Consider the following 15,340-nt stretch of genomic DNA (forward strand, 5'->3'; position numbering starts at 1 on the left):
TGAGCTTTGAGGTTCTTGATGGCTCTAGAGGACTGCCTTTATGTAGTGAGTAGCATCATTACTAGGTATGAAAGTGCTCTTAGTCGGAATAGCACTTTTGCTAGTGTGAGGGGCCTCTAAGGAAAGGTTCCTTGGGACATTGGGCTCTTGAATCTACAAGCCTCGCAAGACTGGATGTTAGTGGACCCGAGTAGAGAAATCAATTGATTTTTTTACTAGGATTCGATGTCCACCGATGCTCTAAAAGAAAGTTTGACTACCCTCGAGGGGAACCTTCACTCAATGACCCAAATTCTCAACAACCATTAGTTATTTGAATCTAATTTGCGTGTTTTTCCCTTTATAAAATTAGGTAGTTTGAACCAGAGACCTCGCCCACTATTGCTTTATCACAAATATGCTAACCAAGGGGCTCCTCTTGGGCTTACAAGAGGTAATGCCCCAAAAGAAGAAATTTTATCATGCTTTTAGCAAGAGCTTGTGCACACACACACGCCTGGATATAGTATATATAATTTAGAGAGGCCAAATGATGTTTAAATCAAGAACTTAAGGATTCAATTTGGAGGTTTTAGTATAGGGCTTTCTATACACAGTAATGATGCTACAAATTGAGCACTTGGAAATACAAAGAAGGGAAAATTGTCCTAAATTGACAAACAAATCAAAATGAAAAAAAATTATTTAATGCCAATCGTTGAATCCAAATTATAATCACATCAAATTATTGTGCAATTACTTGAGGAGTAACCAAGAAGGTCAATTGTCATGCAAATGGAACAAAAACTAATGCGTAGTTTCTCTAGCGCATAGCTTATTAGCTTTAACAACCATATGGAGGTAGTGGCTAGAACTTATCTACACAAAGGTGATTAGGAGTTTGATTAGCACAATAGAAGATTATTTAGAATACTATGTAAGAGGTTACCACCTATTCAAGCTCTGATACCACTTGAAGGTTGGGGTGAGCTCCAAAAACTTACTCAAAGTGTGCACAAGTCAAGCTCCTTATGCAAGAATGGAGATGGCATCTAAGGCTTGTACAACTCATGTAGTATACCATCAATAAGGTTAAGATGCACCCCAAATTAGCCCCTGAGAAGGTGGGTCAACCCCAAGAGTATGGGGACACTTTGATATGATGTATAACTCATTTGGACTTATATACGACAAGACAAAGGGTGTGGCACATCGCATGGATCGCTACCAATCGGGATCTAATTGGACTAAATGTGGCACGCTTAGGGGTCTTGCAATGCTCAAACAAGAGGCTTCTAGTGTAGAATAGTGTCTAGTAATCGTCTATTAAAAACACCCCTAACACACAACAAGACTATTAGGAGGAACTACCATTTCCCAAAGAAATGCATAGGGGACGAGGTAAACTTTGATAGTATTGTATAAAGAAACTAGTGTGTGTAGGCCTCTTTGCATCAACACCACTAAGGGGCAACAACAAGATCAATAGGAACTATCACTTGGATTATTGAAGAGTGAATCAAAATGTTGCACCCAAGAAAGAACCTTTCTCAAATACACATTCATAAAGTTAACAAACCACGCAAGCACCTAGTACGAAATTTAGGAAGCGTAATTCTCAAATTATCAACAAAAAAATTGCATAAGCATACAACCTATTCGCTTAAAAACTAGAATACGCATGACTCAAAATAAATTAAAAAACATTAAAAATATGACCCAGGCAAAACGATGAAATCCTAGGTAAAACTAGTGACTCTTAATAGTTTTTGTTGTCCACACATTTCTCTTTAGCCTGAAGTCAGTTTTCTTAATCCCTAGTGCCACTTAGTCACTACCTGTACTTAAAATCATTTTGCAAATAAACCTACTAAAAAGAGGGAAGCTAAAAAATTCTTATCGTACCAATAAAAACGAGCCATCCAACACACGAGAAGAGGCCTATATGTGCCACCTCCTTGCCATACATATGAATGCTTGCAAGCACATAATGGGATGAGAAATATCAAGTTGTAAAGTGAACATAACTTTCAAAAAGAGGAAATTCAAAGTGAAACTTTAAAAGGCCATATACACCATGATATGCATAAAAAAACATTTCATGCTTATTGCGGGAGTGAATCACACCACCTATAAAGTGCATGCAACACTACTTAGATCAACATAATGTCAATCAAGGATACATATGACATGATAGGCACACAGATGCAATCTCTTTATCTTGTCGGACTGAGACCATCCCACACATACAACACTCTGGAAGGCCAGCTAAACCACAATCAAGAATCTCACTGCTCTCAACTACACCACCCAACCCACATACACACAAATGGAAGGAAAGTCACCAAATCCTACCAAAATTATATAAAACTTAAGGAACACCACCCCCTCACTAGGATACACGTGTCCCAAAGCCTCTACACTCAAAACGGTCACTCTAGACCCATCTGCGAAAGACACGTATGAAGACAAAGCAATATTTTGAAAGTGCCCAAAGTTTAGCCTTGTTGTTGACTATCGTATTTGGCATTGTTCCTCAGCAGTGGGTTCTAGCTTGAAGTGAGTCACTTGCTCTCTTCTAATTGTACTATAACTGTAGGAGGAATTGAAAGAATTCAAGCGACGGTGCAGTGATAGTAGTTTTATTGGTTTCCTTTGGGAACCATTTCTTAGTGATTACTTGTTTGTTTTGTTGATGATGCTCGTTTGGGAACCCATAGTTGTCCCCGCTTTGTTTGTGTTTGAAGAGACTTCTTTGGGATCCACCTTGTCTTTGTGTGAGTCAATAGTGGTCTTTGCTTCAACCCTTAATGCTTGGTTGGGGATGGGATTCAGACTTTGGGAGTTGATACTTTAACTGTTTTGGAATCCAAATAAACTCCTGACCTCTTTGTGCTTGAATCAACTTCTTCGGAACCCAGATCTAAGTTGCGACAACTTGCGATTTTGTGATTTTCTTAGCCGTTCTTGCAGAGTTTGGTTGTTTTCTTTTTGGAATTGGATCTCGTGATTTTGCATCAAAGATCTTCATCTTCTTAATCCATACCTGTCATTGGACTAATTGACTTTTTGGCTCTGACTTGTTGTTCTTTGCCTTTGGCCTTCCTTGGTTGTTATGAAAGCTGACATGAGTTCTTGGTAGGGGATGTCATAAGAATCATCATTGTCGCTACTATCCTCAACAAGGTTGAATTCTAGCACTTTATCTTTGTGGTTTGACTGGTTATGGAAAGTTACTATGTGTTTGCTCTTGGATTGCAGTTTGTAGGAGGACTTTTTTAGCCAATTTATTAGAGTATTGTTAGCCCATTGACATGGCCGTATTCTTCTTGGATGAGTCTTTTCTTCATGTATAGGAGCCACGTATGAGGATGCTTGTTGCGGTTGCGTCACCTCTGGGGATTTTGGAATCCACTTTTGATGCACTTTATTCTTGTAGTGATGACATTGATTCCTAGGTCTTTGATCTGGAAAATCATGAAACCATGCATTAGTTAAAGTGTCTTCCATTTCACCTGCTGGGTTTCCTTTGTCGGCATCATCTTGAAGCTTTGTTATACAAATTCATAGAACTCGTCTTCTCCTTCATCTTCTGATTCACGACATTCCTTTGTTTGCTCTTCATTTTGGAAACTTATTGATGCTTGGTTCTCTTCGTTTTCCTAGAACACACTCACTGCAAAGTAAGGAACAACGTCAAAGCCATATTTATCACAAAACTTTATTGTGGGACTGTCTTGAATAGCGCACACATCCAGAGTAGCCCAGATGTGTTCCCATTCTAGCGGCTCTAATGCTTCTTTAGGAAATGGTTCTGGGATATAATCCTTATCTTTGATCGCCCTTTCTAGGAAACATTCCTCTCGCTTTAAGATTACACATTGCAAAGCTCCTCTCACATCCACAGTTCTTTAGGCTTACCCAACCATGCTGGAAATTCTGATCCTTCTAATGCAGTTGAATCAAACTCCTCAACCAGTCTTCTCGTCACATCCCTGTAGCTATGGTTTTTCAAGTTTATCCTTGTCGTGGTTTCCATATGTCTGAGGTAGATATGGTCATAACTCCAATCTTGGACCATTTTCAATTGCCTCATGAATGGTCTTCCCAATATTATGTTGTAATTGTTCTTCTTGCCGAAATCAACAATAGCAAAGGTATGCTCATATTCAATGCCACAAGAAGTAACAACTACTTTTTATAGCAGTCCTATGGGGAGCCTATGGGCTTTTCCATGTGTCTGTTTGCAAGCTGAAATTTCAACCTGGTAGCCCTCACTGCTGGTTTTCCCCATTGTTTCCATATCTCTTTTGTTGTGATGGCAACACTAGCTCCATTGTCAAGGATTGCCATGGTTTTTACACCTTGAAATTCCATAGGAAGAGTGGTGTTCCCATCTTCTCCCTCATAGTACTTGCCTACCTTGTTTAATGGCATTGGCCTAGTGTTTAGCTGAGACATTTCAAGCTCTTTGATCCCTTCCTCTATTTGAGTCATTGGCTTTTTCACACCAAATTTCTCTAGGCATTTTCCCACATTAGTCCATATGTTTGGTTTTATTCTAAGCAACTCGGCTAACACTGTCGTATAGGTGACTGGGGTAGATATAATATCTATTAACCCTTTTGAATCGATGACCTTGTTGTTGGAAGATAGTCGTTGTGATGGGACTACAATAACATCTGACTTGGCCTTGTGCTCTCCCGTATAGCATGGTGGTGTTCTTAGCGAATGGGGTTGACTATCCATAGACTGTACAAATCCTTTGTCTCCCCAATATGATTGCACTTCTAGATTCGTTTGAGATTCAATCTCAATTTCCTCTATGGGTGGGAGAAACACTCCTCTTCCATCATCGGTCCAGTTTACTCGTAGCTTAGCTCACTCGCTCCATTGGTCTCTCTGACTTATTTCCACAATTTGTCAAGACAATCTATTTCTTTACAACCCTCTGGTATAGCTAGGTTAAATCCCTCGGAAGAGTTATATGTGGTATTCAACACTATCCTTGGTCCTGATGGTGGGTCTTTGAGCTTTGGTCCGTGCTCGTGACTGCAATCTATCCCTTTTTGTTCTTGGTTGGTGCGATTATTGGTGTAGGTGGGACAAGGATCACATCCTCAGGTTTTCCAATTGGTGGTTCTAGTAAATCTTGGGCCGTTTGAATCATTTTTTTGCACATTTCAAGCCTTTTCTTTTCTAATTCCGTATATGGATGTGTCATCCACCTATGTTCTTGGGTTTGGTTGTTTTTGAGTCGTGTTTCATAGGCTTTTAGGAGGGCATCTAAGGGTTCATTAACCTTCTCGACCAATACTGATGGTACTGAACTAGCACTTCTAGGCTCACTTTTTATTGATGGTTCTTCTGGAGGTTGAGACGTCTGCGTAAGAGGAGGTGCAACCCTTTCCTCAAGTTGTCTTATCTTCTCTTTAGCTTGGGTAAGCCCCTCAGCTAAGGTTCTTTGCTCTCGTTCCCTACGTGCTTTCATCTTAGCCTTTCTAGCTTTCCAACTATGTTGTTTGCTCTTGGTTTTTTGACTAGGTGAATCGGTCTTTGGTTCACTCGTCTCTGGACTCGCATCAGTTTTTGTTTTCTCTGTCTCTAGGTTCTCATCAGCTTCCTTTTGAGCTTGCACTCTCGTAACTACTTGAACTAGTACGACGCTTTTTATTTTCAAGTTATTGGGTAGCTGAACGATCCCTGTATGACTCGGTTTGGTTTATTTGGATAGTCGAAGATCAATTGAATGATGCCACAGTCAAGACAATAGGCATTTACTTGAGTGATTTCCATCTAAGGACGTTGTTTGACCAAGTGGTTGTCACAGCTTTTGTGACACTCTAGTTGAGGAGCTTCTTCTTGCATTTCCTCTTGGCTGTAAACAGGCTCTGATCTAGCTAAGCCTCTATTTACAATGACCGTAATGTCCTTTCGATAGTTCCGCTCTTGGACAGAACTTGAGATATCTTTTGAGCCGTAATGCCGCCTTGCGCACTGATTCACCCTCTTTCTATTTGATTAGGTGGATTTGTGATATAGTATTGTGAGCTATGTCCTTCTACAAGAACTCTTTGATGAATTCTTCAAATAGCTCGTCTAGAGTCTCAAAATCCAGTTTTTCCACTGAGTTGAACCATGTAGCCGCGTCATCTTTCAGAGTCAGTCCAAATCTCGCAAATTGTGTCTTAAAATCAAAAACTTCCTTTGCTCTAATCACTCTTCTAAAAGCCGCTACGTGATCTCTCGAATCTTTATCTCCAAAGTATTTCCTATTTACCCATTTCTGGACTTGGGACGGTCTAACTCATCGATTGTCTATAAGTCTAACCATAGACTCTCCCAATCCTTCTCTCGCTTCAGGCCTTCTGTTGTGGCTAGGTTCTTCTTCAAAGGGATTGGTCGTTCTCTTGGAGATTGGTCCATTAGGGAGATTCACTTGAGGAGGCATGTTTGCTATCTCTGTGATCATTTCATCTCTCATTATTGCTCTAGAAGGGAATCCAGGTGGCTCCCTTTTTGGAATTCGCATAGAAATTCTCGTGTTTAGTGGGGGTATTTGTGGTCCTTCATTGACCAAATATCCACCTACTTTTAGTGCAGTCCGTGGGTTTGCGCTTTCTACAGCTATGTATTCTTATCCATACTTGTCAACAACTATAGATTTCCATTGATAATCGACTCCGTATGTATAGACATATAAGAGCTTGTAATTCGTTAGCTCTTCTGGGTATGGCTCTGAGCACCTATAAAGGTTGACCTCAGTGTCTTGTAATGTATCTATACAATCCTTCACTCCCATGATATGTAATCCAAACTCTCTTAACAAAATTTGTCTTTATGAACTGCAAGTTTGGAAGATCAAATATGGGAAAATGCTCCTCTATTGCTGGGATCGTGAAGCTTGTATAAGCTGAGTTTGAATCTAAAGTAGACATGATCTCTAGGCTTAGAAATTCTAGCTTGATATAAGAAGACTTATTTCAATGTGTTGTGCTTTGTTAATGGAAAGTCAAAAATATGTCCAAAACCACGACCGATTCCTCACAATTCTCTCAATTTTTCACTTTTATACACCCCTAACTTCCGAATGCATTTTGAGGCCTTTAACGACGTTTTTTGAGCGTTTACCAACAATGATTAACCCAAAGGGTCTTTGATTGTTTTTCGGAGTAGCACTGAATGTTATAAAGCTACTCTGGAGCTTCGTTTTGATAAAAAAAGGTTTCTGAATCCATTACCTGGAGCTCAAGTTATGGCCAAAACAGTCTTCTATTGCATTCAATCTTCCTGTAGGTCAATTCTGGCAATTTCAGAGTGTCATCACTAGGTGAATGCTTTGGTCCACTTATAAGTGTCCAAATTTTGTTTTGGATTTGGGATTCTAGGGTCAGAAGAAAGTCCTTTGACTAGTCAAAGTTCCTGTCAGGCATGAACCTGTGCCTGGAGACTTCATACGCGTATGATGTCTCCTGACTCAAAATTTCTCCAAACTTGAACCGTAGACTCTCCTTGATGTACTCTAACCACTCCAAGTCTCAGTTTGTGATTCTGAAACTTTTAGGAATGTCTATCATACCTTTTTTTGTTTGGTTGCTTGCAACTTCTTTGGGAGGTTAGCTAAGCCAAAAGTGACCCAAATTGAATGAAATTTGGTCTCTAGGCCTATTTTGTGATGGCAAACACTCGTGTAAGCTTAGATGTATTTTTTGACCTCTAATTTGGGCCTTGAGACATCATACGCGTATGATGTCTTTTGTGTCAGAATGAGGTGAGTTTTATCCCAAAGACTCTTTATCACTCAAGCAACTTTCAACAACTTTTAGAATTCAATTTCAACACTTTTTATGCAAGTTATGGTCAACAATTTTTGTCTTTTGACACTTTTTAGCCCAAATGTGCTCCAAATGCAATGAAATTTTGGCTAGGTACTTCATTTATGCTTTAAGACACTAGGGTATACTTAGATGTCTGATTTGACCCAGATCTGACCTCTAAGACATCATACGTGTATGATGTCTTTTGGTTCAGATTTCACTTTTACTTCTACCCAAGGTGCTCCTTTATGTGTACAACAAGAATATGTGCTCACAAAAATTTTTGGATGTCAAAATTGCTCAAAATCACTACTTTTTTACCTTTACCTTCTTGGATTTGCAAGAATCTCCTTAAATTCAAAGATATGTGTCCAAATGAGATGACATTTTGTAAACAAGCTTAAATCATCATTTCCAAACCCCCTGTATGGTCAAAAGTGTAATTGGACTTTCAGATCTTGACCTGAGACATCATACGCAGGCAATGTCTATGTGCTCAGAATTAGCTCAAACTTGGTCTCTAAGCTTGTTTTGTGGTGCTAAACACCTTGGTAAGCTCTGATATCAACTTTGGTCCCTAAAATTTCCCTTTAGACATCATACGCGTATGATGTCTAACTGGTCAGAATGAGGTGAAACTCACTGCAGAGGTCCTCACTAGACTAGTAACCCACAACAACTTTCAAAATTCAATATTAACAATTTTTGTACTAGATATGATAAATTCAAGCATTCACTTTGCCTTGATCCATCTTGTGGCCTTCACAAGCCCAAAAATGCTTCAAATTCGATGCAATTTTGCATATTTGCTTCTTAACTACTCTAGATCACAAGGGTGCGCTCAAATGTGTCTTTTGACCTCGGATATGGCCTCTAGGACATCATACGTGTATGATGTCTAGGTGGTCACAATGGACTTTTGCTTCTACCCAAGGTGCTCCTTGGTATGTACTACATGCACATGTGCTTACACAAATTTTGGATGTCAAAATTGCACAAAATCACCACTTTTTGACAAGGAAATCCCCTAAAAGAGTAAAATCCCCTCAATTCTCAATCTATATGCCCAAATGAAATGAAACTTGGTGTATGTGCTCAACCCAACTTGAAGAATAGGGGTGTAAAGTCAAAAGTTTACTTTTGGCTGCTAGAATTACCCTTCAAACATCATACACGTATGATGTTTACTGAATCTAAGGCTATATCAGATGTGCGCGTCTATCGCACGTGTCAATGCAAGGAACTTGTCGATACACTGTGTGCCAGCCACAAATGGCTCCAAGCACACAACTAGCCTAAACTAGTAAGCTCAAAGATGGCGATGGTGTGTCACTCACCGCTCTACGCTTGCTGTTGTGGAGGATTCCTCGCCGCAAAGAAGAGGGAGACGCCGCTACGCCGCGCTCAACCGCCTTGCCGCCGTCGTGCCACCGCAATGCTCTCTCTCTCTCTCTCTCTCTCATACACACACAGACACACACACACACACACACACACACAAGGAGATGAAGAAGAAGAAGATGGAGATGGAGCAAGAGCACTCTTCAATTGCACAAATGAGAGAATGAGTGAATTTTAGGTTTAGTTGACTTTTATATAAGCTCGCCCCATTCACACTTGGGCGCCCATGCTTAGCCAACTAATCCCTTGAATGTTCCAGTTAGAGTGCACCTCTCATTGGCGATCACTCTTACCCTTTTTCTATTGGACCGACAAGCTCGGTACCTTGACTCTACCAAACAAATAATACGATGTCCGTCTTAGGTGATAAGAATGTGCGTGAGGGTTAACATGCCCCCCTTCCTGATGTAGATTCTGTCCTCGGAAGCTATTGAGTTGAAGCTCGCTCGTTGAGGTGGAAGAGCATTCGAGAGGAATGTCCTTAGCCTTCTTCAGTCACCGCAAAATCAACAACATTGGCACAGTAAATGCATTCTCATATACATTTTAAAAGCATATGCAGTTGTAAGCAGACAATTTGATTGGTAACAGAATTCTAAACCATTTGTCAGCAATAAACATTAAATTGCAATATAATCAAACACATAAACAGTTGGGAAGGTAAAAAACTAAACAAGTTCGGGGTCGCTAATTCAACAGTCGAAAGGCACTAAAGATCGACTATTAATACCATGGGTAAGTTTCTCAATTTTCTCTGGTCAATTAAGTTATTTAATCACGAGAGCCAAGTATTTCACGTCCGAAGGCTGACTAGAGGCTATACCTAGAAGACCTCGTAGTTAAGCTACGATAAAAGGAATTCTCATGAAATCATTGCTTAACTTATTTACTTTTCTTTGACCCCCCAAAGTCTTTTCACAGTGATTCAATTTGATGTGTGTGCTTATTTTGTATGCCTTGGGTTTTTTGCTTTCAAGGAAAAGCGTCCACACTAGGAACCTCTAGGGCTCTAGTACCATAGGCGATACATGTGAGTGAAGTACCAAATCAAGCTGAGATTTCTCTTCCAGCTTAAGATTTTACATTGTGGCACTTTGAATTCTTTTTATTTTTATTTTTTTTACGTTTTCAACATTTTAATTTTGTAACTTTGGGGGGTCATATAGCATTGTTACCCTTCCCAAGCTCATCACATTAGTAAACTCCCTTTATAATACTTCAACTAAAGGTCAATAGGGACCAAGCCCACTAGAAATCCCTAGTGCATTGCACACAATGCTGCCTAAATCGGATTAAGAACCTAAGTAACCATAGATTATTAGGAAGGCATTCCCCATGGTATTGAGAGAATATCTCTAACACCTAGCTTGGTCAAACTAGCTTAGTGGGACTGCTTGATTTTTAAACCTAGACAAGTGATTATGACAAAAATTACATTGAATGTAATGTTTGATACTAAGCAAATGCGTTGAATATTATGCTACCAATCACAATTAAAGCAGACAAACAAGGATGCAAAAAAGATAAGGGACAATGCTAATGGACAAGAAACACCTGTTTGTGTTGATGGTCGCGCTTGATTTGAAGTGTGAACGAGAGTAAGATTCCATGAAGGTCTAAATCCTAACAATAGCAACACGGCCCTGTACACACTAAGAAACACAAAGAATACCTCTAGGAGGCACATCAGTGGGAAAAGGTACCAACACTTATTGAGCACAATTAAAAAAACATAAGCAACCCTAACCTAATAATTTGCACTCCCCCTAGAGAGTCAAGGGAATAGGATATTGTAGAGATTGGGGGGAAACCCTAAAGCTAAACCCCTATCCTCGTCGTCGAGAAAAACAAATTCATCATCCATGAGATCATATGCGTCATCCGTATAATCATATAAATCTTCTTCATCATCAGAGGCACCAATGTTTACTAAGAAGGTCACTAGACGCCTATAGTCATCTTGGTCAAAAGGATAGGCTTGTGAAATGGGAGATATACTCTCTACTAAGTATGGATTAGTCGTGGTCAAGAGACGTATCAGCCATTCTAACTCCTCAAAATTCCTCTCACATACCAGCATACCTACCAAATTCCATTCAGGCAAGCACCGGAAAGACCATGTGAAACATTTGTGAAAAGTAACGAGGGTACCTCTCACCCAAGGCAGGAGTGGATGACTCTTGCATACTAGCCATATCTGTACACGCAAATAGATGACGGTTAGAGTGAAAATATTACAAGGGTCGTGTTCTTGTGCATAATGTGTTTTTATGATTTTGTGTTATGGTTCTTGCTCTTTTACTTTTTTATGTATCTTGTTTTTGTGAGTATAAGGCTTTATATATACATTCCCTAAGATTGGAGATTAAGAGGTCAGGGAGGAAGGTTGAGAGGGAAGCAAGTGAATGATGATTGTTAGCAAACACTCCCCCCTTCCTTGGGTAGATCATACCGTTTAAAATATGCTCGTTATCCTTTGAAACCAATTGTTCCAAGTTGTCATAGGTGAAGGCTTTAACCAATAGTTTTCGATCGCCCTCTGCGTTTCATCTAGTTGCAAGGGTGGTAAGGTACTCTCCCAGGATTTTATTTGCAATGTTGTTGTAGATGGTGAACTTACAAAGGAAGGTGCAAACTCTTTCTTTCTTGTATGGATATGTACAATGGTAGGTGGAGGTTGTGTCGAAGCTTCTATTTTCGTATAGAAACTACATGAAGAGCAAGAAGCTCATTTGATTTCCCTTTTCCTGAGCTAGGTGGAACAAATCGTTCTTTCTTCGGTGGCCAAACTAGCTTTGGAGTGGGTGTGTAGCATTCCATGATTTTTTCCTTTCCGCGATATTCAATTTGTTTTGGAGCCACAGGATTGAGCTCACATGGGCCCGGTGACAAGTAAGAGCACAATTTACGTTTTGGCACCCAAATTTAATCATTTCCTTTATAGTAGCCTTGGGCTTCCAATAGTTTTTTAGGAATCCAATGCAACTTTTCTTTACATTTCTTGGGGTGAATGGACGTCTCTTATCAGGCTCCTGTCTTTTAGCACTAGCTATGGTCGCTAAAGAAGCTTTAGGGACCCACTTGTATGTTTTCTTCATTATAGTAGGATGAGTCTTGTCAAAAGCTATATGCATTGCTTCTAGCATATTTAAGGGTACGGGCATTTCATCCCCCTCAGGTGTTACCTAGGTCGTCCCCCTGTTTCCCCAAGTGTCTATGGTTGCTGCTAGGTGGACCCAATCCACATTGTCCGACTCAGTCATCCCAGGTAGTACATCCATATAAGGAGAATCTTTCCCAATATCAGTGTCCGCTTTACATGTGTAAAAATACTGCAATGGGACCGAGTGAACTGTGGTGTCAGATCTATGATCAATTATAAACTTGTTTCCTAGGGGATGTGCTCGACCAGTTACAAGATCCACTCGAATGACAGAATCTTGGAACTGCAAGTAGACATGGTTTTTAGACCAGTCATGCACCATTTTTGCTTCCCTCATGAAAGGAAGTCCTAAGATCAGCTCCGATGCCATAGTGTGTTTGGAGAAATCCATAACAATGAAGCTAATCCTTATTTATGTCCAAAGACCTTGATCTTGAGATCTTCTAGCATCCCAATAGGTTTAACAATAGACCCATTGGCCATCTTTACTACTATAGTTGTGGTCGCAAGGTGAGGTATTCCCATAGTTTCCCATCAATTTTTAGTCACAATGCTAATCCCAGCGCCACCATCAAGGATTCCCTTCACAGTTAATCCCTTGGTAGTGATTGGTATGGTTGCATTGGATTCATCACCCTCAAAGTATCTTGTTAACAGGTATTTCTATAACAAGGTTCTCATCTAGGTTGGGTTGTGGATCTAAGTGTTCCTCCTCTATTGGCATCTCCCCAGCTCCATCCATTTGGGCAAATTGTGGTAGCCCAAACTTCAGTTCTCCATTGAGGAAGGCTCGAAGAGCTGAGACTAGCTCAGGGTCTTTATATAATTTTGACATGATGGTGGTTCTAACTTCTGAAGACATGAAATCCATCAATTTGGCAATGTTTAACGAAACCTTTTGGCTTCAGCGCCTTGACGTGGGGAAGATGGGATCTCCATTTCTTCGATAGGATCAGGTAGTCCCTCTGTAAACATTCTTTCCATCAAGAAGTGAGTACGCCCACTTTCCCATGACTTTAAGTCACTTTCTTCTTGGATGACACTAGGTATGTCTAAGGGTCTATGGACTTGGTGAGCTTGTTGTTGCATAGGGAACATTGTGTCTGTAATCTGGATCTGCCTAGGTGCTGGTTCTAGATCCCTTTGGGTATCTTCTACCAAACTCCTTAATTGTTTGACTCGCTCAATCTCCTCTGTAGGGTTTAGATAAGTTCCTATCTTCTTCTTGGATCCTGGCCATTGTGGCTCATGAAGGTCTTCCTTGTTGGTTTCTATCTTAGTGGTCGTTTTGGTCTCCATGGTTTCACCTAAATCAGAATCCTCTTCAGCGTCGTTCATATATACGGAGTCGTCACCAGTCCCTATGTTGGTCTTTGAACTGGGGTCTGACTTCGCTGCTTTTCGTGATCTCTTCCTTCGTGTTTTCTTCTTTTTCTGAGATTGGGCAATTGATGCCGTGTCTCTTTCCTCAAGAATATAATTTTGTTTTTGGAGCATCGATTGTGTGAGTACGTTTACTGGTACCACAGGTGTACTTTGTAATGGCTCCTCGGTAACCTCAATCAAGTTTAATGGCATGATCTTCGGTGCATTTGGATTATTTGGACATTGGCTTCAAGCGACTAATAAAGTCTCTCACCGACTCTCCTTCCTCTCATTGGGCTTTCTGGAGCTGAGAGGCTACACCCCAAAGCACTCCCTCTCATATGTATTCTTTTAAGAACAGTCTCCTAAGAGTAGGGTAAATCATTTTTTCTTCCACCCTTAGGGTCCTATACCAATCCCCTGCCTTCCCACTTAAGGTTAGGCTTAAAGCATTACTCTTATAATGCAGGTCATTGTCTTCTCCTAGAGAATCGCATATTTTTTCAAACACTTCGATATGCTTTCTCACATCCCCATCTCCACTAAATTTTTGTGTGAGCTTGGCTATTTGTACTGCCTTACTTCTAGGCTCTCTATCAGGCATGTTACACATATTCTCAGCAATAGATGGACCGATAGCTTGAGCAAATGTTGCCAAGTCACCTAAGTGAGGAGGTACCGTGGGTGAAGGCGCTCCAGAGACTACATGTGGAGTAGGTATTGGCATTGGGCTTGGCGCATAGGAAGCCCTTGGGTTCCACGTTGGGTACGATGTTGTGCCATGTGGTGGCCCAAGGTTCATATGGATGGCCCTACGCATAGCAGACGTCGGATGTGACATGCTAATGCAACCGGTATAGTCCCATGGAAATAAGAGCTTGGGTGTTGTGGTTGTGGAGCATAGGTAGTTGAAACAATGGGAGAGGTAGGGACTACATGAGTGCGATGACCCATAGGTGTATACGATTGGTACACACTTGTAGGTACTGTTGCAGGCATTGAGCTACCATGTAGTGGTGCTTTACTAACAAATGAGGTCCATGGAATGTTTCTCGACATGCCCATCATTGGGATAGGCATGGTAGCCGTGGTGTCATCAAGGGAAAGATGAGCTAGACTTGAAAAGGTAAAGCTATCACTAGTGGGCTCAGATTGCACCGAGACCTCTGGTGAAACAACATATGGGGGATCCATCGGACTTACCGAGGGAGTCTCCATTTGCGATAAGGTCAGTTGTTTAGTCTTTCCTGTATCCAAGAATCTCATGAGACCCATGAAGGCGTGTTGATCCCCTTGTTCTGTCTATCTACCTCAATGACCCTATGGATGACCTCACAAACTCTTTGTTGTTGATCCTCCACACTAGTAGCACCCATTGTGGATTGTAGGACATCTAACCAACCCACGTGATAGGTGTGACCTGTGTATAGGTCGATTAGAGTTTCCATTTGTAGTTCGTACTCCCTATTCTCATTTAAGAACGCTCCATCTAGGATTGAGGTGCTAGGGGTGTCCTTTGAGCTAGATGCAATGTGGCTATCTATGGGTTGACCCTTAGTGGCCGCTAATTCCGGAGCACTCGATTGCTCTCCTAGCAAAGATATTGACATAAGAG

This window comes from Adiantum capillus-veneris, chromosome 16 (assembly GCF_014529385.1).
Source record: "Adiantum capillus-veneris isolate H3 chromosome 16, ASM1452938v2, whole genome shotgun sequence".
Classification (NCBI taxonomy): Eukaryota; Viridiplantae; Streptophyta; class Polypodiopsida; order Polypodiales; family Pteridaceae; genus Adiantum; species Adiantum capillus-veneris.